Below are 24105 nucleotides of genomic sequence, written 5' to 3'. Positions count from 1 at the left end.
GTTGTTTTCGACCCCTATTGTCTCTAAATTGACTAGTCCGGATCTGCGGGCGTTAAAATGATTCAGTGAGTGAGTGCAAGCGAGCATGGTGTATGATACAGGCCCCGCCCACACTCCGCTGACTAGGAGATACGGGTCGCGCCCACACTCCGTTGATTAGGAGATACGGGCCCCGCCCACACTCACATACATAAATAGAACATGCAAGCATCACACAGGCAACAAGTACACAATATACCAACATAGCAATAACCATACTCAGGTAATGATGACATACGGGCTCCGCCCACACTCGAATAATAATGAGAAGTGGGCCCCGCCCACACTCACATAATTGTTGGATTAGTGTCTAAGTCCATAACTATTTTGGTATGTACTTGACCTGATGGTGCATGGTCATTTTGGGTTGCCTTCACCAAAGCAACTTGATAGGATGAATTATGGAGAGATAGGATTAATTATGATTTATTAATATATTACGAGATTAATAATATATTAAAGAAGAAATCATATTGTTTAATTAATATTAGTCAATAATTAATTAAGAATTAATTTTGTGGCTAAAAAGAGATTGATTAAATTTAGGGGACTAGAATTATCAATTGTGTGATAATTGGATATTGGGCTGATGGACTCCATATTAGAGGAATGGACGAATTCTATGGGGAAACCCATTAGAAATCGTCCAAGGCCTCTAAGGAGGGAGTCCATGGGCTGCTTAGGGCCTAAGCAGTTAAATTAGGGTTTCCTTGTTAGATAACCCTAATAGCCTCACTATTTAAGGACCCCTAGGGCACCAAAAACGTGGCTAACTGGTTCCTTAGGGTTTCTAGACGTTTTTGGGTGCCTCTCCTCTTCTCCTTCTTCATCCTCTTGCTCTTGGTGTTTGTGAGCCATTAGAGGTCTGACATTTGTGACACTAAGTTTTCTAAAGCCAATTACAAGGAGAAATAGATTGTTATTACTACATAACAATCAAAGCTAATTTCTAAACCCTTAATTCGGTTCACACTGTGATAGATCTAGGATTTAAAGTCTTGAATAAATGTGTGTACAATAGAGAAACCTATATCCAAGCATTAGGGTTTGTATGTACATCATAGGAATGATGTAGTGCTCTAAACCCATCAATAACAACATACAAGTATCACACAGACAACAAGTATAGCAAGCCAACAATTTGACTGATATCTATACTCTAGTAATAATGAGATACGGACCCCGCCCACACTCAGCTACTAACATATCTCATATACGGGCTGACCTTAGTGCCTTAAACCCATTCCTACTTGAAGAGGACTCACCTCGCACTGCTGAAGTCTCGCGAATAAATCCCGGGCTGGTGGCTAACAGATCATCAAGATGTCAACATCCAAATAAACCCATTAATAAATGGATCCCAAATACATATCCATAAGTCCTTGCTTGGGTAAAAGACTACTTTACCCCTAACTTAGCTTGATTCGAGCCCAAGGACCAATCCAAAGGCCCAATAGTCTTATAATCAACTAAAGCCCAACTATGGCCCAATTTTCTAAATTAGGCCCAAATCCCTCACATGGTCTTACTTTAAAGGCCCAACCGTTTATTTTGATCCAAACACTTGGCAATCCAATACTCCAATACCTCATAATCTTCAAGGCCCAAAACATCTATGCCCAACAGGAGGCCCAACAACAAACCCAACAAATTAGGGTTTTCACATGAAATGATGATTAGGGTTAAGTGTTCTCACTTAACCCATTAAGGACTTAACACATTAAGTCCATTATTCCACTAAGTCATCATACAATGGAATCGGCATGAGTCATAACTTCAGTCCACTCGTCCAAACGCAGGTCCAATAGGCCTAATCCAACAAATTCACAATTAGGGTTTTCTAAACCCTAATTAGGGTTTTTAACCAAATAACGAACCAACCAAGTCCAAAATTCGGCTTTTAGGTCCATTAGGGTCCTACTAGGCCGGGCACCACCCACTGCCACCTCGGGAGGTGGTGACCGGCGGCGGCTCACGGCGGCGACCACCATTATCAATGGTGGTGGCTTGAAATCTTGACCAAAAAAATAACATATATCACTTCACACATAATGTACATATATACAGGCACCTCCTATGGTGGCTGGCCGCGGAAATGGGCGTCAGAACACGATGGTAGCTACCACCATGAGGTGGTGGCGGTGGGTTTTCTTGCCAAACACACATACCCACGCATTCAGCTCGTGGCAGCAACATATACACGAAATGACTCAATGACAAAGCTCCAAATAGCTGACTAGGAGGCTACTATCACTAGAGCAAGCTGAAACGGCGGTTCAAGGACCATCAACAACCACAATCGCCATACACGTCGTCAAACCAACAAAAGAACGAGAGGGAAAGAGGAAGGATTGGTTGAGGGTGACCTACCTTGTGGTTACGGCGACTCACAACCCTCACATGATGATGATGCAGCCCTCCTTCGGTCATCAGCGGCCTTCCGATTGCCTGCGACGTCTCCAGCAACAGGTGTCACATTGACGGTGGTTCGGCGGCCTTGCAGCAGCGGCATCGTACCTGCGATGTAAACGGAGGCTGAGACCTCCAAGGATGGTAGCGGTTGAATACCTTTAGGTTTAGGGTTTGCTGTTTCATTGAACGAGAGGGAGAGAAGGGTATCGGGTTTTATTCCCGTGTCCCTATTCAAACATCCTTTCCATTTTACAAGTTTAGTCCCTCACCACCATATTTTTTTCAAACTAAGCCCAAAAAATACCAAACAGCCCCTGCCCCTCAGAAATCTTTTCAACTTTAATCCAAAATTTACCATTCAGCCCCCAGCTTCCAAAAATCTTTACAATTTAAATCCAGAATTTATCCTTTAGCCCTTGCTTCCATAATTCCTTCCATATTAAGTCCCGAAGTTACCAATTAACCCCCTCAGCCTTCAAATCTTTTCAATTTTAAGTCCATTAATTACAAAACACACCCTGACTTCCTAAATCCTCTTCAAATTAAATCCAGAACTTACACTTTTAACCTCCAACTTTTAAAATTGTAACAATTAACCCTTGAGAAAAACGCCTTGCTATATAATTATTGATTTAAAGGCAATTATACACTTATCAATTTATTTGTTTAATAAATGGGGTCTTACAACTCTCCCCCTCTTAAATTAGATTTTGTCCTCGAAATCATCTCTTACCATTCCTTACATGCCCAATCACTCTAGTAACATGGTCACCATCCAAGGCACACCCTAGCCTTACTAGGGTAGCTGTGGCTAATCTTCAAAAAGCCCCAAAATCCAAGGGTGAACGAATTCCACACAACATGAACACATCTACTTTGTTTGAAATCTGTTGTCCCGAGATGGTCTGACTCCCTGATAGTCCGTTCATACTGAATCAATACCACTGAACCCAGTCCACTCATCCGTCAACTGACTACTCAACTTCTGATAACTCGAGGTTCCTACTGCCAACAGGATTACTAAACCAAGTATCCCTGTAGGTCACTTAGCATAATCCAAACAATCTGTTATTCTGTCCATTCTTGCAACCTATAACGCAAATATTAACACTGGAACTACATGAAACAACATGTTGCTACATAGCTGCTTTCCAAAATCTATCGAAACCTTCCTGGTCTCAATTCATTCGTCATTCATTTGAAATACTAAATTTCTACCTGGTTACTAAACCAAACGCTCCCATACAGTCGTCCCTTGCGACTTCCGAACGCAATCCTTATCTGTCAATAGTTGCTACTAGTTATCTTATCACTGTCGCTCTATAAATCCTGGGATCCTCGATCCCATGCCACGACCCAACGGTCTCTTCCAGGTCTCACCTGCATAGCAGTAATCATACATGCCTCGCCCTCGGGTCCCACCCAAACTAAATCATTGTTGCATAACATCCTAAGACACTAGTACTGCCAAGCATAACTGGATGTTGGCCTCCCCTTCGGTCTGATTCCACCAGCTAATGTCGAGCATATCTGGGTGCTCGACCTGCCCCATTCGGTCTAACCCGACCGAGCACTGTCGAGCATATCTGGGTGCTCGACCTACACCTTTCTTGATTCCGATTATTCTGTGGCCTTCCCACGACCTTACGAACTGACACACCCGGGTCTAACTCATCTGAATGAACTTCTGAACGCTACGGATACACCCACAGACTTTTAACACTTCTAACACTATATGACTGCTGGTGAATTCTACGGCTACACCCGCAGACTTACAACACTTTCCACATTATCTCATACACTGATTACTAATCCGACCACTTCCGACGTGGAGCATACACGCAGCCTAACACCCAAAACTGAACCCATATCCTGACTGGAATCCCCAACCTGATTCTTTAAGGCTTGCTAGAAAACATTCCGAGAACGCGATCTCATCATTGGCAAGTTTTTTCCGAACTTCCTTTTTACACTACCCTCAAACCATACAGCCACTTGGGCTGTCATCCTTCCTGACAAGGATGCGAAACTTAACCCATTTTCAGAACTGCGCTTGCTTCTAAATCCTTGGACGATTCTCCCCCACTTTGATTCAACTACATCTTACAGCATACAAAACTGGAGAGATTCTCAATCCTTCCTACCATCCCATGACCCAATCTACTGGAAACCACGCTTACCATTGCTAGTGTTTCAACACTAACCCATCTAAAAGGTTACACAACTTATAAGAACCAGATAAATACTTCCCAAATTCACAATTAAGGAAATGATCTTCCGCTACCCACTAATAATTCTCGGTATGCAATTGGCATATGAACTCTCTTGAAAATTTAATTCAAACACATCCAGAGGGTAACACAGAGATACACCTACTCAACCCTTAGGACGAAAGGCCCTATCGTGCAGTTTCCCGCACGTTCTGTACTGAATCCAACTTGACTGGTCTCTCAAAAGCTGATCTGAAATCTTAGGGACCTTCAATATAAGCAATTGATATGGTCCCCTCTTCCCAATGTACTCCAGGTCCATATCTCGTTCTCGAGCTCTAGAAGTCATATCATTAAGGATTTTACACCCCAGAGATACTCACGGTCTCCCTATTATCATTCTACAGTAAGTCATGATACCTTACCTTCTTCGTTTCCTCATCTGCTGCATACTGTGAAACCAACTAAACTCTCTCTCTTGAGACTTGGTTGTGATCCTTGCCATAGTGTCCATAGTCTGGCGGAAATCTAACAACCCTTGCGCCAACTACTGCGCCTCAAATGCTTGGTCACGCTCTGCCCGAAATCTGGTCTAAAAGTCATCTCATGACATAGCATCAACCGCATCATCACTCAACCTTCTACCAACCTCCTCCCATCAATCATGTGCCCTGACCTTCAGAAGGAGGAAGCAAGTCGGTCCATGTCCTCTTCGGGACCACGGCTGGTACGAAAATATTGGCGACATCTGCCAATCACCTGCTGCTAGCCATGGGGTCCCTAGCCACATGATAGTCTAGAGCTTCTCAACCTCTGAACTTCCGAATCGTCATCGAATGCATCCTTATCTTGGCTACTATCTCAGTGCAGAATGCACTCATCCTCTAATTACAATCTGTAAAATGCCCTCCTTGATCTTACTGAGGATCACAAGAGTCTGGTTAATGATACTGCGCGTACTCTCATACGGAATGAACTCCTTCATCTGACCATCAATCTGCTCGGCTCCAGAGTCCGAGCCTGATCCCTTGTCGGCACCAGAACTGCCATCTGGTCTACCATGTAGCATCACTATACTCGGAGATATACCATCCCGATCATTATAAGGCTCATCATACTCAAGGGACCTCACACACTACAAGTTCCCTAATTTCATCTCAACCTTCCTTGATTCGAATACGGATCCTCTGCTTTTAGTAGTACGGGCTCATACTACCTTCCACATTTATCCGTACTTTCCTCAAGAACTACCTCGACTCCACCAAGTCCCTTCTACTACTGCTGCTGATCTCATATTAAACTCTTCCTAGGCTTGCCCTAGGGTAACCACCAACCCACATTCTGCTATCAGCTACATAAGAAGTCCCTGCTACCTCCCCCTAACTAGCTCATGAATACTATTACATATCACTAAGACTAGATAATTCTTCAAATGAGAGATCCTACCCTACAACGGTTGGACTCAAATAAGAGCCGCTCAATAGAGCTAGACCTAACCTTCTGAAATTATTTAACCCTCGCAATATGTAACGTAACATATTCATTTACTAGTTAGTAAAAGATAACAAGAACTCCTAAAAGCACAAATCAAGCAACATTTGAGCATCGAGTAAACGTAATCAAACATATATCTCTCAGGCCATCCCTGAGTAATCGGTACTAGCATGCAGTTCATAAAGTTGAGATCGTATAACAGGAACATAAGGAATCCTTCCTAGATCCTTAGTCCTAATCTAGCATGCAGTTCTCATAATGTCGATACACATATAATAGGCACATAAGGCATCCTTCCTAGATCCTTAGTCCTAATCTAGCATGCAGTTCTCATAATCGTATCATAACATAACTTGTATGGGTAATTTGGGAGTACTTACTTGAACTCGACTGATTGCCTGCACCACACCCTTTTCTCTTTTCAAAGTACTTTTGTCACTTTTATGTTTCTTTTGTAAAATGATTTTCTTTTGAAAATTTTCATACCATGTCCTTAGTTTGAGTTCAGACACACCCGAGAGTGTGCCCAAATCCCTCAAACCAAGGCTCTGATACCAACTTGAAACATCCCAAAAATACAGTCTAAAAATTTTCATTTTTATTTAATAATAAAACCATAATTATCATTCAACATATAAAAATCATAAATCATGTATCTTAAGAATAGCATAACGTATGTCAAATATTATATATCAGAGTATAAACATCTAAGGCTGAATAAATGGTGTGTGCACTACAATCATTCCGAGCTCCTCTTTTGAAAACCAAAGTACCTGAAACCAAAACTGAAAATCGTAAGCACGAAGCTTAGTGAGTCTCCCTAACTACCACATACCATACACATAAACAAGCTACTGAGAGATACGGGCCCCGCCCACACTCCGGTAACTAGGAGATACGTGCCCCACCCACACTCTGCTGACTAGGAGATACGGGCCCCACCCACACTCCGCTGACTAGGAGATACGGGGCCCGCCCACACTTCGCTGACTAGGAGATACGGGCCCCGCCCACACTCTGCTGACTAGGAGATACGGGCCCTGCCCACACTCACATACATAAACAGAACATACAAGCATCACACAGGTAACAAGTACACAATCTACCAACATAGCAATAACCATACTCAGGTAATGATGAGATACGGGCCCCGTCCACACTCGGATAATAATGAGATACGGGCCCCTCCCACACTCACATAACAACATACAAGTATCACACAGACAACAAGTATAGCAATCCAACAATCTGACTAATATCTATACTCTGGTAATAATGAGATACGGGACCCCGCCCGCACTCAGCTACTAACATATCTTATATACGAGTCGCCGTTGGTGCCTTAGACCCATTCCTACTGGAAGAGGACTCACCTTGCACTGCTGAAGTCTCGCGAGTAAATCTCGGGCTGGTGGCTGACAGATCATCAAGCTGTCAACATCCAAATAAACCCAATTAATAATTGGATCCCAAATACATATCCATAAGTCCTTGCTTGGGTAAAAGACTACTTTTCCCCTAACTTAGCTTGATTCAATTCTAAGGCCCAATCCAAAGGCCCAATAGTCTGATAATCAACTAAAGCACAACTATGGCCCAATTTTCTAAATTAGGCCTAAATCCTTCACATGGTCTTACTTTAAAGGCCCAACCATTTATTTTGATCCAAACACTTGGCAATCTAATAGTCCAATACATCATAATCTTCAAGGCCCAAAATATCTAGGCCCAACTGCAAACCCAACAAATTAGGGTTTTCACATGAAATGATGATTAGGGTTAAGTGTTCTCACTTAACCCATTAAGTCCATTATTCCACTAAGTCATCATACAATGGAATCAGCATTAGTCATAACTTCAGTCCACTCGTCCAAACGCGAGTCCCAATAGGCTTAATCCAACAAATTCACAATTAGGGTTTTCTAAACCCTAATTAGGGTTTTTAACCCAATAACGAACCAACCAATTCCAACATTAGGCTTTTAGGTCCATTCAGGTCCTACTAGGCCGGGCACCACCCAATGCCACCTCGGGAGGTGGTGACCGGCGGCGGCTCCTGGCGGCGACGACCATTATCAATGGTGGTGGCTTGAAATCTTGACACAAAAATAGCATATATCACTTCACACATAATGTACACACACATCCGCCTCCTATGGTGGATGGTGGAGGAAATGGGCGGCAAAACACAGTAGCAGCCACCACCATGAGGTGGTGGCGGTGGTTTTTTTAGCCAAACACACATACCCATGCATTCAGCTCGTGGCAGTAACAAATACACGAAATACTCGAGGACAAAGCTCCAAACAGTCGTCTAGGAGGCTGCTATCGTCGGAGCAAGCTGAAACGGCGGTTCAAGGACCACCGGCGACCACAACCGCCATACACGGTGTCAAACCAACAAAAGAACGAGAGGGAAAGAGAAAGGATTGGTTGAGGGTAACCTACCTTGCGGTTCTGACGACTCACGACCCTCTTATGAAGATGATGCAGCCCTCCTTCGGTCATCAGCAACCTTCTGATTGCCTGCAACGTCTCCGGCAATAGGTGTCACATTGACGGTGGTTCGGCGGCCTTGCAGCAACGGCGTCGCACCTGCGATGTAAACGGAGGCTGAGACCTCCAAGGATGGTGGCGGTTGATTCCCTTTAGGTTTAGGGTTTGTTGTTTCATTCAACAAGAGGGAGGGAAGGGTATCCGGTTTTATTCTTGTGTCCCTATTCAAACATCCTTTCCATTTTACAAGATCAGTCCCTCACCACCATATTTTTTTCAAACTAAGCCCAAAAATTACCAAACAGCCCCTTCCCCTCAGAAATTTTTTCAACTTTAATCCAAAATTTACCATTCAGCCCCGAGCTTCCAAAAATCTTTACAATTTAAATCCAGAATTTATCCTTTAGCCATTGCTTCCATAATTCCTTCCATATTAAGTCCCGAAGTTACCAATTAACCCCCTCAGCCTTCAAATCTTTTCAATTTTAAGTCCATTAATTACCAAACGCACCCTGACTTCTAAAATCCTCTTCAAATTAAATCCAGAACTTACACTATTAACCCTCGACTTTTAAAATTGTAACAATTATCCCTTGAGACAAATGTCTTGCTATATAATTATTGATTTAAGGGCAACTATACGCTCATCAATTTATTTATTTATTTATTTAATAAATAGGGTGTTACATACGGGATTGTAGCAGTTGGTGGACATGGGGACTCGGCGAGTTGGTGGACCAACTCGGCGAATCAAGTCAACCAGATGTTGACTTTGACCAAAGCTGACCTTGACCAAGGTTTTGACCGTGACTTTGACTTGGACTTGATTTGACCCTGGTAGGGGTTATGAGTATGAAATGGTAACTTAGAAAGGATGTTATGTAGGGATCAAGGATTCGAGAAGAGTTGATTTCTGTATCGAGGACAGTGCAGACACTACACGACATTGAGGTGAGTTACCTTCCAGTAGAATTGGGTCTAAGTCACCAAGGCCGATCCAATATTAGTTGATTACAATGGAGATGATTGTCTATGTGATAATTGTCTGGTTTGTTATTATTTGATGTTTTCTATGTGCCATTATGATATGTTCTATGTGGTAGTGGTAGTAGAAGGGGGAATAGTCCCCGATTCGGTCGTTAGGACCGAAGGGTAGGTCGGACACCCCAGATATGTCTAACAGCATGATTATGATATATTATTATGGAATAGCAGTAGGGGTGAAATAGTCCCCATGACCGGGTGAGATAGACCGGAGGGTAGGTAGGCACCCCAGAATGGCCTGACGCGGGTAGGTCAGCACCCCAGAATAGCTTGACATGGGTAGGTCAGAACCCCAGAATGGCTTGACATGGGTAGGTCGGGCACCACAAAATTGCCCGACAGTATGTATGGTTGTATGGTATGTGGTATGATGGGGGAACTCACTAAACTTTGTGCTTACGGTTTACAGTTTTGGTTTCAGGTACCTCTTCATCTAAGAGGAAGGAGTCAGTCGAGTAGCAGCTCATCACACACACATGATTCCGCATTTGAGAACCCTCGAATTGTACTCTGGCATTATACTACATTATGGTATTTGAAACATGTAACTATGGTTTTGTGGTTTTGAAGGGATATCAGTAATGTTTTTTCTCAAACAGTTTTACAAGTATTATAGTTAAAAACAAAAAAATTTGGTCTCAATTTTTGCGATGTTACAAGTTGGTAGCAGAGCCTTGGTTTGAGGGATTCGGGCACACCATTAGGGGTGTCTGGACTCAAATCGAGGGCTTGAAGGATTTTTACAAGAAAAATGGTTTTCTAAAGTTTAAAAATAAGGAGTTTTGATAAAGAACAAGGTGTGTGATGCGTGCGACCGGGCGAGCTCAAGTAAGTTTTTCCCCAAGATACCCATACATGATATGTTATGTTATATGATATGATTATGAGAACTGCTTGCTTGACTAGGTCTAAGGATCTAGGGAGGATGCCTTGTATGCATGTTATGTGATTATGAGAATTGCATGCTAGATTACGGCTAAGGATCTAGGAAGGATGCCTTATATGCCTATTATATGAGCTTATTGAGCTATATGCTAGGGCAGGTTAGTCAGCAGTATGATAACCTTATTAGGTTATGCTTAGTTATGGTTACTCAATGCCCGAATGTTCCTTGCTTTAACTAACTAGTAAGCAAATATGTGATAGTATCCACAAGCTATTTAAGGAAGGGTGGTATGGACTCCTTGTGCAGCTGATGGCGGAGAGTACGTCAGAGAGTACCCTAGGACAAGCCTAGGATGAGATTATCTTGGAAATCAGTATTCGTATAAGGAACTTGGTGAAGTCGAAGCCATCCCTGAGGAAAGTACGAATAGATGTGGAAGGTAGTATGGGCCCGTACTACTAGAAGCAGAGGATCCATACTCGAATCAAGGAGGGCTAAGAAAGAACTAGGGAACTTGGAGAGTGTGTGAGACCTCTCGAGAGTATGTATGGCCCTTACGTTTATGTGTTTTATTTTGGTATGGCGATTACGCGACATGAAGCAAGAGGTTCAGGGTCTGGATCAGTATCAGAATTAGAATCAGGATCAAGATCAGGCTCGGGTGCGGGTCTGAGCAGGTTGATGACAGGCTATGCGAGTTCATCGCGTCTGAGATCATGAGAGGTATCCTTGAGGCGACCTCGGTCATTTTCGAGTCGATCAAGGAGGGGATTATTGAGCTGATGGAGGATCGCCTCCGGACATTCAGGAGTGACTTGGCGTCCAGCCAGTCGGGTACACGCACACTGTCCTTCAAGGACTTCAGAGGAGTGGTGCGCCAGACTTTCATGGGGCGAAGGACCCCATTGCTACCAAGAAATGGATCGCAGACATCGAGTCTGCGCAGTTGACGAGCTTCTGCGCGAAGGGGTCGAAGGTCCGCCTTGCTGCGGGATGTTTGAGAGACAAAGCTAGGGATTGGTGGGAGTCGATTGGTGAGTCGTTGGGAGCCCCAGCTGTGACATCCTAATTTTTCACGGCTAGAAAAGACCGGTTTTGTTTATGCTTTATAAAAATTAGAGTACTTCTTTTAATAAAAATGTTGCGGAATTTGTTCCCAGTAAAACATGATAAATACGTTATCAAATCATTTCCGAAGAAAAGTATTTTTAATTTGTTTTAAAACATTTGGGATGTCATCATCAATACATAAACATAAGCATAAACAGAACTTACATTTATTTACACTAGTGATCTACATCTCTTTAATCTCTCAGTGTAATGTCACTTCATATCGACACCTGTGATATAAATAAACTGAGTGGGTCAGGTTGGGAAACCTGGTGAGTACATAGGGTTTTCAACCCACAATAATATAATTATTATGTTTAATTAATCAAACAATCAACCTAATTACCCATCCCCATTATCTTCTTTAGTCTTAAGGATCTACCCTAAGAATCAGCTATTCCACGTTTATTTATTCCTAAGGATCATCCTAAGGAATCGACACGAAGTCCATCGTTACCAAGGCTCATAGATTATAAGTGGTGAACACGTAGTCCAAAACATCTGGTAAGCACTTAGTTCAAAAGTAGCTAGTGAACACACTTAGTTCAAAATGCCTAGTGAACACACTCAGTTCAAAAATATCTAATGAGCACCTAGTTCAAAAACACCTACAGGTTACGAGCCTGCTAGCGTTCCACTGGACTGTCTAGTATCGTCCATGGTTGTCATTTATACTCCACTAGATGACTGGATCACTGTCAACATTGATGTCTTTCATCGTGTTGTCACCCAACAACTATTTCATCTACCCATGTTTTACCCAACACATTTTGTAGATATAAAATACATATACAGTTTAAATCATTTAAAACATGTATAAAAATCTTTCACCCAGCATAGACAGCAAGTATTCAGACAATATGAACACATAGCACGTAATTTATATTAAAAATACTTCATATCTATGTGTAAGATGAAAGGGACTATGCACTCACCTGAAAGGTGGTGACTCAGCACTCGGACAGCGCTTCGATACTCTCAAAACAATTTTCCTTCGATAAAACCTAGTACCGATACCACTAGGGTTTAGTTTAACGATAACCGCGACAAATTAATAGTCTGACAATTATTATTATTATTATATAAGCATTAAATAACACTCAATATAACTCATAATAATAGCCCAAATAATTATTGTAAGGACCTAATAACGTTCCTATAATTATTTGAAAGCTATATTAAAAATTGCGTAAGCGTAGCTCACTTACAGCGGATTTTAAAGAAAACCGGGCTTTACACGGAGCAGCGTTTCTGAACCGAAAGACCCTTTTTCTTGGGACTCCGGGAGCCTCGGGGCTTCTTTGGATGGTAGGGGGTTTACCTAGGCTTTTAGGGGGGTTTGGGGGGGTTAGAGCGAGAGTTTAGAGAGAGAAAGAAGTGGGGAAAGGTGTGAGAAATGAGGGTGCCCCGGCTCCCTTTTGATAGGCTGGAAAAGCCAAAAACTCATCGAGTTGGCCTCAAACTTGTCGAGTTCCAAGCCAGGTGTCACCATCTGGTGGCTAGCCTTGGGGAGGAAGCAACGGCCAGGATTGCGCCACGTCACCCGATTTCGCACAGCAGCCTCCCGACTTAGAAAAATCATAACTCTTGCATACAAGCTCCGTTTTTGACGTTCTTTTTTTCCACGCGTAGGTAAAAACAAGATCTACAACTTTCATTTAGACTCCATCAGCTAATTCTCGACCGATCTTAAATTTAACAGTAGGAGGAGATTAGAGTGCTAAGTGACCGCGAAGAATTCGTAACTCCTTCATACGTACTCCGTTTTCGTCTTTAGTTTTACCACTGAGTTCCTATTAATGAGATCTTCAACTCTCATTTAGGTCACGTAAGCCAAAAACCGCTCGAACTAAAATTCGAGTTTCGGGTTGTACACTGCTAGGCTGAAACTTCGAAAAATCATAACTTTCTCATACGAAGTCAGATTTGGGCGTTCTTTTTATGGATTTTCTTGGTTTAACATACTCTACAACTTTGGTTTAGATCACTAAGGCTAAAAAGTCTTCTATCATAAATTCACTTTTTATGTCTCTTGGTGCCATGCCGGTTTTGCCGAAAAACTTCAACAGGCCATAACTTCTTCGTTATAACTCGGATTTCGGCGTTCTTTATATGTATGGAACCCTTGAGACATTATACAACATGGTTAAGATTATTTATTCTAAAAATATCTTTTGTCAAAAATTCGTTTTCGACCTCTATTATCTCTAAATTGACTAGCCCGGATCTACGGGCGTTACACTAGCCATCGAGGCCATGACTTGGTCTGATTTTGTGACCAGGTTCAGGGATGAGTTTGCGCCAACTGTGGAGCTTCAGCAGCTTCCAGGGGGTTTCTTGATATGAGACAGACTACGGAGACAATGGCGGAGATCACCGCCAAATTCCAAGGGAGGGCTTTGTTGGTACCTTAGTATGCGGGGGATGAGGAGATGCGGAAGACCCGCTGTCATGATATGTTGAGGGCTAACATTCGAGAGCATGTCAGCTACTCAGCATGCCCGACCCTGGAGTCCATGATTTCTAGGGAGAGGGAGATTCATTTGGAGCACCTCAGGAAGAGGAAAGTAGAGGAAGAGCAGGTTATTAGGGTTTCGGGAAAGAAACCCAAGGGATCAGACACTAGGTCGAAGGGCTAGTCGGGCCAGATCCGCTGCAGGAAATGCGGCAGGCCACATCAGGGAGCTTGTAGAGCGGGATCATCAGGCTGCTACAAGTGCGGCAACACGGGGCATTTTGGCAGGGATTGTACTGCACCTACCCCCACTATTCATATGTCAGACCTGATTTGCTTTCGGTGCAATCTTAGAGGCCATAAAAAGGTCAACTGCCCCGGGTTGACAGCAGCAGCAACAGCGCCAGTGGTGGTGCTAACTCCAGCAACTACATAAGATATGGATGGCCGAAAGGTCAAGTCAGAGGCTCCAGTGGTGAAGAGCCGAGCTTTCCAGTTGACAGTCGAGGAGGCACGCGCCGCACTTGATATGGTGACGGGTATGGTTTCTTCTCTCTAACTTTTACTATATGTCGCTTGTGATATTGATGTGTTATGTTATATAATTTTTTAGGATCGTTCTATGTGAACGGTATCCCAGTTTAGGTGTTATTTGATTCGGGTGCTACCAGATCATTTATCTCTCTTGCGCTTAGCAAGAGGTTCCCTGAGTCTTTAAGCTTGTTAGATTTCCCTCTAGAGGTCGAGATTGCGGACGACCGATCAGTGCGAGCATCAGAGGTTTTTAGGGATTGTGTTTTGAAGTTGTTCGAGGAGCGCTACTTTGTAGACTTGATTCTCATACCATTGCGGGGGAACAAGGTTATTATAGGCATGGATTGGTTGAGCCCTAATGAGGTAGCGATCGACTGTGCATAATAGTTGGTACGGGTCTGGACCCCAAGTGGGGGAGAGATGGTGATTCAGAGCGAGAGGCCATAGCGTGGACCAGCCTTATGTTCAGCAGCGAGAGCTAGGCTCTATCTCCAACAGGGGTGCGCAGGGTATGTCGCCTATGTCTTGGATACCCGAGAGGCGGGTAAGGCGACAGTGAGTGATGTATCGGTGGTACGAGAGCACACGGATGTATTCCCTAGGAGCTGATTGGGATACCTCCAGAAACGCAGGTATAGTTCAGGATCGACCTAGTACCTGGTGCAGCTCCGATAGCCAAGGCACCATATCGGTTGGCTCCTCTTGAGAAGCAGGAGTTGTCTACACGGCTACAGGAGATGTTAGACAAGGGTTTCATCAGACCAAGAAATTCACCCTGGGGAGCCCGATTCTATTTGTGAAGAAGAAGGACGGGTCACATCAGATGTGTATAGATTACCGGGAGCTGAATCAGGTAACAGTGAAGAACCGTTACCCACTCCCGAGGATTGATGATCTCTTTGACCAGCTTCAAGGAGCATCTTGCTTCTCCAAGATCGATCTGCGTTCAGGTTATCATTAGATGAGGGTCAGAGAGGAGGATGTGCAGAAGACTACTTTTTGGATGTGATATGGTCGCTATGAGTTTGTGGTGATGCCGTCCGGCCTCACCAATGCTCCGGCCGCATTCATGGATCTCATAAACCGCGTGTGCAGACCGATGTTGGATCGGTCTGTGATAGTTTTCATTGATGACATCTTGGTTTATTCTAAGACGCAGGAGCTGCATGAGGAGAACTTTCGAGAGGTGTTGGATACTTTGGGGAGGGAGAGCTTGTATGCCAATTTCTCCAAGTGCAAGTTCTGGTTGTGCGAGGTGCAGTTTCTTGGGAACCTTATCAGCCAGAACGAGATTTTGGTCGACCCGGCCAAAGTGGAGGCCGTGATGAGGTAGGAGGATCCAAGGTCTCCATATGAGATTCGGAGCTTCCTGGGATTGGCAGTATACTATCGGAGATTCATTCAGGACTTCTCCAAGATAGTCATGCCTTTGAGCCGGTTGACAAGGAAAGTCGTGGTCTTTCATTGGGGGCCTGAGCAGCAGGCCGTATTTGAGACGCTATGACAAAGATTGTGCGAGGTGCCAATCTAAGCCCTGCCGAAGGGCGTGGATGATTTTGTGGTGTAATGCGAAGCATCCATCTCAGGTTTGGGCGCGGTACTGATGCAGAGGGGGCATGTTATCGCCTACGCTTCGAGTTGGTTGAAGCATCATGAGGCGAACTATCTGACGCATGACTTGGAGTTGGGGGCAATTGTTTTCACCCTCAAGATTTGGCGTCATTACCTCTATGGGGTCTGCTGTACTATTTACATGGACAATAAGAGTTTAAGGTACCTCATGGATCAGCCAAATCTGAATATGAGGTAGTGTTGATGGCTAGATATGGTGAAGGATTACAATTATGAGATCCTCTGCCACCCAGGGAAGGCCAATGTCATGGTCGATGCGCTTAGCCGCAAGGCAGCACCAATCAGAGATATTTGTTTGAGGATGACGATGGTGACCCCGCTGTTGGAGCGGATTCAAGAGGCCCAACAGGAGGCTATGATGGAGGAACATCGCAAGAGTGAGCGTATTGTGCGTTTCCTCCTTCGATTATGACAGCTGTGGACTTTTGACACTACACCGTAGGGTGTGGGTCCCATATCATGGAGGTGTGCGCCAGGTATTGATGGAGGAGGTGCACAAATATAGGTTTTCCATTCATCTCGGGGAAACGAAGATGTACAGGGATCTTCGCCTTGATTATTGGTGGCCCTGCATGAAGCGGGATGTAGCTTGGTATGTTGAGAGATGCCTGACCTACAGGAAAGTCAAGGCTGAGCACCATAGGCCCCACGACAAGACCCAGCTGTTGGATATCCCGATGTGGAAGTAGGAAGATATCACTATGGATTTCATCACAAAGCTTCCCAGGACCGCGCGGGGAGTGGATTCGATTTAGGTCATCATGGATCGATTGACCAAGAGCATCCATTTCATTCCGATTTAGGAGATCATTTCGGTCGAGAAGTTGGCCGATATCTATATTCGTGAGATAGTCGCTTGGCACGGGGTACCAGTCTCGGTGATCTCGGACAGAGACGTACGGTTCACTTCCAGATTCTGGAAGAAGTTTCACGACGAGCTGGGTATTCGTTTGCACTTTTGTACCGCTTTTCACCCGCAGACAGATAGTCAGAGCGAGTGGACCATCCAGACTTTGGAGGATATGCTTCGGGCATGCGTTTTAGACTTCGGAGGTAGTTGGCATACTTACCTTCCTTTGGCAGAGTTTTTCTATAATAATAGCTATCACGCGAGTATCGACCGTCCTCCCTTCGATATGTTGTACGGGAGGAAGTGCAGGACCCCGATATGCTGGGGTGAGGTTGGATAGAAGGTCATGAGGTGTACCAAAGTGGTACTCAAGACTACAGAGATGATCCAGCATGTTTGGAGAAGGCTTCAGACTGCTCAGAGTTAGAAGAAGAGTTATACCGACAGGCGTCGTTCGGACCTGGAGTTCCAGGTCGGGGATATGGTGCTTTTGAAGGTGTCGCCTTGGAAAGGTGTCATTTGGTTCAGGAAGCGGGGAAAAGTTGGGCCCCAGGTACATTGGACCCTTCAGGGTTGTAGCCCAGGTTGGCAAGGTGGCGTATAGGCTAGATCTGCTAGCCGAACTCAGTCAGATTCATAGCAACTTTCACGTCTCCCAGCTGTGGAAGTGCCTGGTAGACGATTTAGCAGTGGTGCCTTTGGAGGATATTCAGGTGGATTACAGCCTGAACTACATTGAGTGGCCAGTAGCTATCCTCGACAGGGAGTCGAAGGATCTGAGCAACAAGAGGGTGGAGCTGGTGAAGGTGCAATGGTAGCTGGAGGACGAGATGAGGGAGCACTACCCCGAGCTGGTGAAGGTGCAAGGGATCAGAATGGACCTGGGAGCCGGAGGACGAGATGAGGGAGCACTACTCCGAGCATTTTCCGTATTCGGCAACAGACGTCGAGGATGAAATCTAAAATAAGTGGGGGAGATTTGTAACACCTGGTTCCTGGTACGTATTTAAATTCAAGTAAGTATATGTTTTGCTTTGGGACTCGGCAAGTTGGAGGCCCAACTCGTCGAGTAGACTCGATTTTTGACCGGGAAGTTTAATTATCTACTAGACGAGTTGGGAGACCGACTCGACGAGTAAAAGCTGTCTGGATGAAACCCTAATATTCAGGGGTTTTACCCTATTTAAACGACTTATTCTACCTCAACCGGCCCGCATCATCCCTCCCAACCCAGAGAAAGCCCTAACTAGAAACCCTAAGCCTTATTTGAGTGTTCTTGAGCTTTTTGGTGCCTTTTGTGTGTATTTGAAGTTGGAAAAGGAGAAGGAAGCTTGGTAGATCAAGAGAGAGCAAGTAGATCCAGAAGTCTTGGCACATTTCCTGCTCATTTGAGGTATAAAGTTGATACCTTAGCTATTCATTACTTAGTTCTTGATTTGGGGCTATTTTATACCTTTTCTAAGCTTTAGAGAAGCTATACTCGGATTTGTGTGTATATTTGGAGTTGTACTTCATATATGGAACCATTGAGGGTTCCCATGGCATACAGGTGCCAACTTTATGGCCATGGGAGACCCATGCAACATATAAACCCCTTTTTATGGTTTTTTTAGCCAAAGACCCCATGCATGGACATCAAATTCGTAGCTTTACGTATAATATGGACCCTAGGAGGTCAGATCTATGGTCTGAATACATTTAGACTAAGTAAAATCAACTGTATAGTTTGGGACAAAGAGGGACTCGGCGAGTCGTTCATAGGAATCGGCGAGTCGGGACGTATTTTCCACCAAATCCTTTTTGTTAAAGGACCAGATGATAAGATTGAAGATCACTCAGTTGTCTAAGCTCTTTAAGGACCTGGAAATCATAGAACTCGTCGAGTGGATGAGCTAACTGGCAAGTTCAAGGCAATGTCCCAACCACATGAAGACATACTCGACGAGTTCAGGGAGAAATCGGCGAGTCAGTTGAAGAAGGTCCCAATGTTGTTAAAGATGAACTCGTCGATCTCTTGCTAGACTCGACAAGTAGGGACGGGATTGTGGCAATTGGTGGACGTAGGGACTCGACGAGTTGGTGGACCAACTCGGCGAGTCAAGTCAACCAGATGTTGACTTTGACCAAAGTTGACCTTGACCAAGGTTTTGACCTTGACTTTGACTTGGACTTGAGTTGACCCTGGTAGGGGTTATGAGTATGAAATGGTAACTTAGAAAGGATGTTGTGTAGGGATCGGGGAGTCGAGAAGAGTTGATTTCCGTACCGAGGACAACGCAGACACTACACGACATTAAGGTGAGTTACCTTCCAGTAGAAGTGGGTCTAAGGCACCAAGGCTAACCCACTATTAGTTTATTATAGTGGAGATGATTTTCTATATGATAATTGTCTGGTTTTCTATTATTTGATGTGTTCTATGTGCCAGTATGATATGTTTTATGTGCTAGTGGTAGTAGGAGGGGGATTAGTCCCCGATTCGGTCGTTAGGACCAAAGGGTAGGTCGGACACCCCAGATATGGCTTACAGCATGATTATGATATATTATTATGGAATAACAGTATGGGTGAGATAGTCCCCATGACCGGGTGACATACACCGGAGGGTAGGCAGGCACCCCAGAATGGCCTAACACGGGTAGGTCAGCACCCCAGAATGGTTTGACATCGGTAGGTTAGCACCCCATAATGGCTTGACATGGGTAGGTCGGGCACCCCAGAACTGCCCGGCAGTATGTATGTTTGTATGGTATGTGGTTTGATGGGGGACTCACTAAGCTTTGTGCTTATGGTTTTCAGTTTTTGTTTCAGGTACCTCTTCATCTAAGGGGAAGGAGCCGGCAGGGTAGCAGCGCATCGCACACACATGATTCCGCATTTGAGAACCTTGGGATTGTACTCTGACATTATACTATTTGACATTATGGTTTTTGAAACATGTAACTATGGTTTTGTGGTTTGAAGTGATATCAGTAATGTTTTACTCAAACAGTTTACAAGTATTATAATTAAAAACAAAAAATTTCGGTCTCGATTTTTGGGATGTTACATCTAAATTCTACAACACTTTTACTAAGTGTTTATATGTATAAAAAACATTAATTTAATTTTATTAAATTAACCAATCAATAAGTTTGACTCTAATTTGATATGTTTGACTTTTGTTGACTTTTACAAGATAGAAAATAACGGGTTGTTACATTATCCCCCTGTTCAAGGGAATTTCGTCCCGAAATTTAGACTATAGAGATACAGTAAGACTAGGGAAACAGATGCGGATACTTTTGTTTCATTTGATCCTCCCGCTCCCAAGTGAATCCAGGTCCCCACTTTGCGTTCCAGCGAACCTTCACTATCGGGATACAACTTTTCTTTGTTCTCTTTACTCCCCTGTCTAGGATTTCTACTGGTTCTTCCACGAAGTTGAGGCTCTCGTTTATCTTGATTTCGTCAAGTGGGATAACTAGAGTCTCGTCAGATAAGCATTTCTTTAGGTTAGATACGTGGAAGGTAGGATGTATGTTACTGAGTTCTTGAGGTAGTTTGAGTTTGTAAGCTACTGGACTGATTCTAGCAAGAATCTTGAACGGTATGATGTACCTTGGATTTAGTTTTCCATGCTTTCCGAAGCATATCATGCCCTTCCAGGGTGAGATCTTCAACATGACACAGTCACCAACCTGGAATTCCAAGGGTTTTCTTCTCTTGTTAGCATAGCTTTTCTGTCTGTCTCTGGAAGCTTTAAGTCATTCTTTGATCTGTACTATCTTCTCAGTAGTTTCTCGAATGATTTCTGGACCAGTGAGAGTACTGTCTAGAACTTGACCTCTAGCCAGTTGCGTCTCACCCACTTCAGCCCAACACAGAGGTGATATGCACTTGCGACCATAGAGGGATTCGAAAGGAGCAACCTTAATGCTAGTATGGTAACTGGTTTTGTACGATAACTCGACTAGTGGTCAATGGGTATCCCATGCTTTACCAAAGTCGATCACACATTCTCTCAGCATGTCTTCTAATGTTTGAATTTTTCTCTCACTCTGTCCATCTGTTTGAGGATGGTAGGCTGTACTCATGTCCATCCTAGTTCCCAGAGATTTCTGAAGTGACTGCCAGAATCGTGAGGTTAATCCACTATCCCGGATAGAGATAATAGATATTGGTACACCGTGCAGTCTAACTGTCTCTCTAATATATGTTCTAGTTAGCTTCTCCATCTTGTCTGTTTCCTTTATTGGTATGAAGTGTGCAGATTTGGTTAATCTATCGACGATTACCCAAATGGTATCATAACCACCCGTTGTCTTGGGTAATTACCTAGTTATGAAATCCATTGTAATCCACTCCCACTTCCATTCGGGGATTTCTGGTTGTTGTTGTAGACCTGAAGACTGTTGGTACTCTACATTGACTTTGGCACAAGTAAGACACTTGCCTACAAAGGTAGCAATCTCAGCCTTCATGTGAGGCCACCAATAAAGTTTCTTAAGGTCTAAATACATCTTATCTGACCCTGGGTGAATGGAGTACCGTGTCTTGTGTGCTTCATTCATGAAAACCTCTCTGTAATCACCGAACTTTGGTGTCCAGATCCGGTTCATGAGATATCGGGCTCCATCACCTTTGATTTCTAAGTTTTTGTCCATTCCTCTTAAAGATTCACCTGCCACATTCTCGGGTTTCAAGGCCTCATGTTGAGCCTCTTTGATATGTGTGGTCAGGTGTGAATGGATAGTCATGGTCAACGACTTTACTCGACGTCCCGAGTATTCTTTTCTGCTAAGGGAATCAGCTACTACATTGGCTTTACTTGGATGATAATGAATTTCGCATTTGTAATCATTTAGTAGCTCCACCCAACGTCGTTGTCTCATGTTTAGATCTTTTTGGTCAAAGATATGCTGAACACTTTTATGGTCCGTGAATATTGTGCATTTCGTCCCATAGAGGTAATGTCTCCATGTCTTCAAAGCAAATACAACTGCTCCCAGTTCAAGATCGTGTGTTGTGTAATTGATCTCATGTGTCTTAAGTTGTCTTGAGGCATAGGATGACCTTTCCTCGTTGCATAGCAACACAACCTAGCCCTTGGTTAGACGCATCGCAGTATACTACGAAGTCTTCTTTCCCTTCTGGTAGAGGCAAAATAGGTGCGCTGCACAGGGCTCGCTTTAGCGTTTGGAACGTTTTTTCTTGTTTCCCTCCCCAGTTAAAAGTTACACCCTTCTGTGTCAGGGTGGTAAATGTAGGGGTGTTTGTTTGGATGGATCGGTTTGATCCGATCCAATTAAGTAAATCCAAATTGATTTCGGTTTTCAAAATGTGGATCCAAATAATCCAAACTAAATTCAAATCCGATCCGATCTGATCCACTTAAAATTCAGCTGGATCAGTTTTTATAATTTGGTTTTCAAAAACTAAAACATTTTAAAATGACATATAATTATAATATTATCCAATTTTTATAGAAGAAACAAAAAAATATTTAGTTATGATTAAAAATTTATAAACTACTAAGAATGTATATTATAGTTTAATATTTAATAGGTAAAGAACTTTTAAGAGAAAATGCATATTAATGTTTTTATTAGAAGAAACTTTTTAAAGTTATTTGAAAAAATAAATTATAAACATAATAAATAGTTATAGTTATATTAAAAATAAATAAATAATAAATTGTTATTCGGTTTTTTTGGATTATTCAGGTCATATTTTATAAACCAAAACCAATCCGAAATCCAAAATAGTAATTCGGTTTTGTTGAAAACCAATCCAAAAATCCGAATATCCGAACCAAATAGTCCAATCCAATTTGTCCAATTGGACAATTCGGCTTTATCCAAATAATGAACAGTCCTAGGTAAATGACTTACCAACTCAGGAGAATTATGAATGAATCTGCGATGGTAGCCAGCAAGGCCTAAGAATTGACGGATTTCTGTAGGCGTTTTGGGTGCTGACCAGTTCTCGATTGCTTTTATTTTGGATGGGTCCACGTGTATTCCCTCTTCATTGACCACGTGACCTAGGAAATCTACTTTCCTAATCCAAAATTCGCATTTTGAGAACTTCGCATATAGTTTCTCTGCTCTCAATGTTTGCAAGACTTGTCGGAGATGTTGGGTATGCTCCTCCTCACTTCGTGAGTAGATAAGGATATCATCTATGAAGACAATCACAAATTTATCCAAGTATGGACGACACACCCTATTCATTAAGTCCATGAACACTGCGGGCGCATTCGTTAATCTGAAAGGCATCACTTCAAACTCGTAAAGACCATAACGAGTTCGAAAGGCTGTTTTGGGGACATCTTCCCCTAAAACTCGTAACTGGTGATACTCGGATCTTAAGTCAATGCCATTGAGAAAGGTCATATTTTTTGTCGACATTAACATGTAAACAGAAATTATATTAATTAAAGTTTGGTTAAAAAGAAATAAATATGATGAGTTTGAGTTGTAGGTAAATTGAAAGTAAATTCCTATTAAGTGCAGTTATCACCAAAATATAAATAAATGATACAAACAAGAATGCAATTTGGTTTTACGTTAAAGGAGAATAGACGCAACAAAAATATCTAATTAAATTTCTATTTAGAGTATTTATCATAAAAGTACATTGTTATTTCATTTATTTCTCATAAAAGTAGATTGTTATTTATGTTTACAGGGTTTATATGAAAGAATCATTGAACAATGGAATAGTTATTTGCAAGGGAATTGTTTGGTCGATTTGTACACAAATTCCATCATAAAAAATACATTTAATTTTGCAATGATTTGAGCTATTTAGACATAAATAGCAATGTACTATGGTTTTCCATCATATAATCAAAATAAACAAAAAAATGCAAAAAAAAAATCATGTATATATTTTTAAAATTTTAATCTATTTAGTTTTTAGACACAAATAATAATGTACTTTGGTTTTCCACCATATA

The sequence above is a fragment of the Lactuca serriola genome, chromosome 2, assembly GCF_051521515.1.
Source record: "Lactuca serriola cultivar US96UC23 chromosome 2, Lser_US96UC23_V15, whole genome shotgun sequence".
In the NCBI taxonomy this organism is placed as follows: Eukaryota; Viridiplantae; Streptophyta; class Magnoliopsida; order Asterales; family Asteraceae; genus Lactuca; species Lactuca serriola.
The sequence above is the reverse complement of the archived record's forward strand: the minus strand, read 5'-3'. Positions refer to the sequence as shown.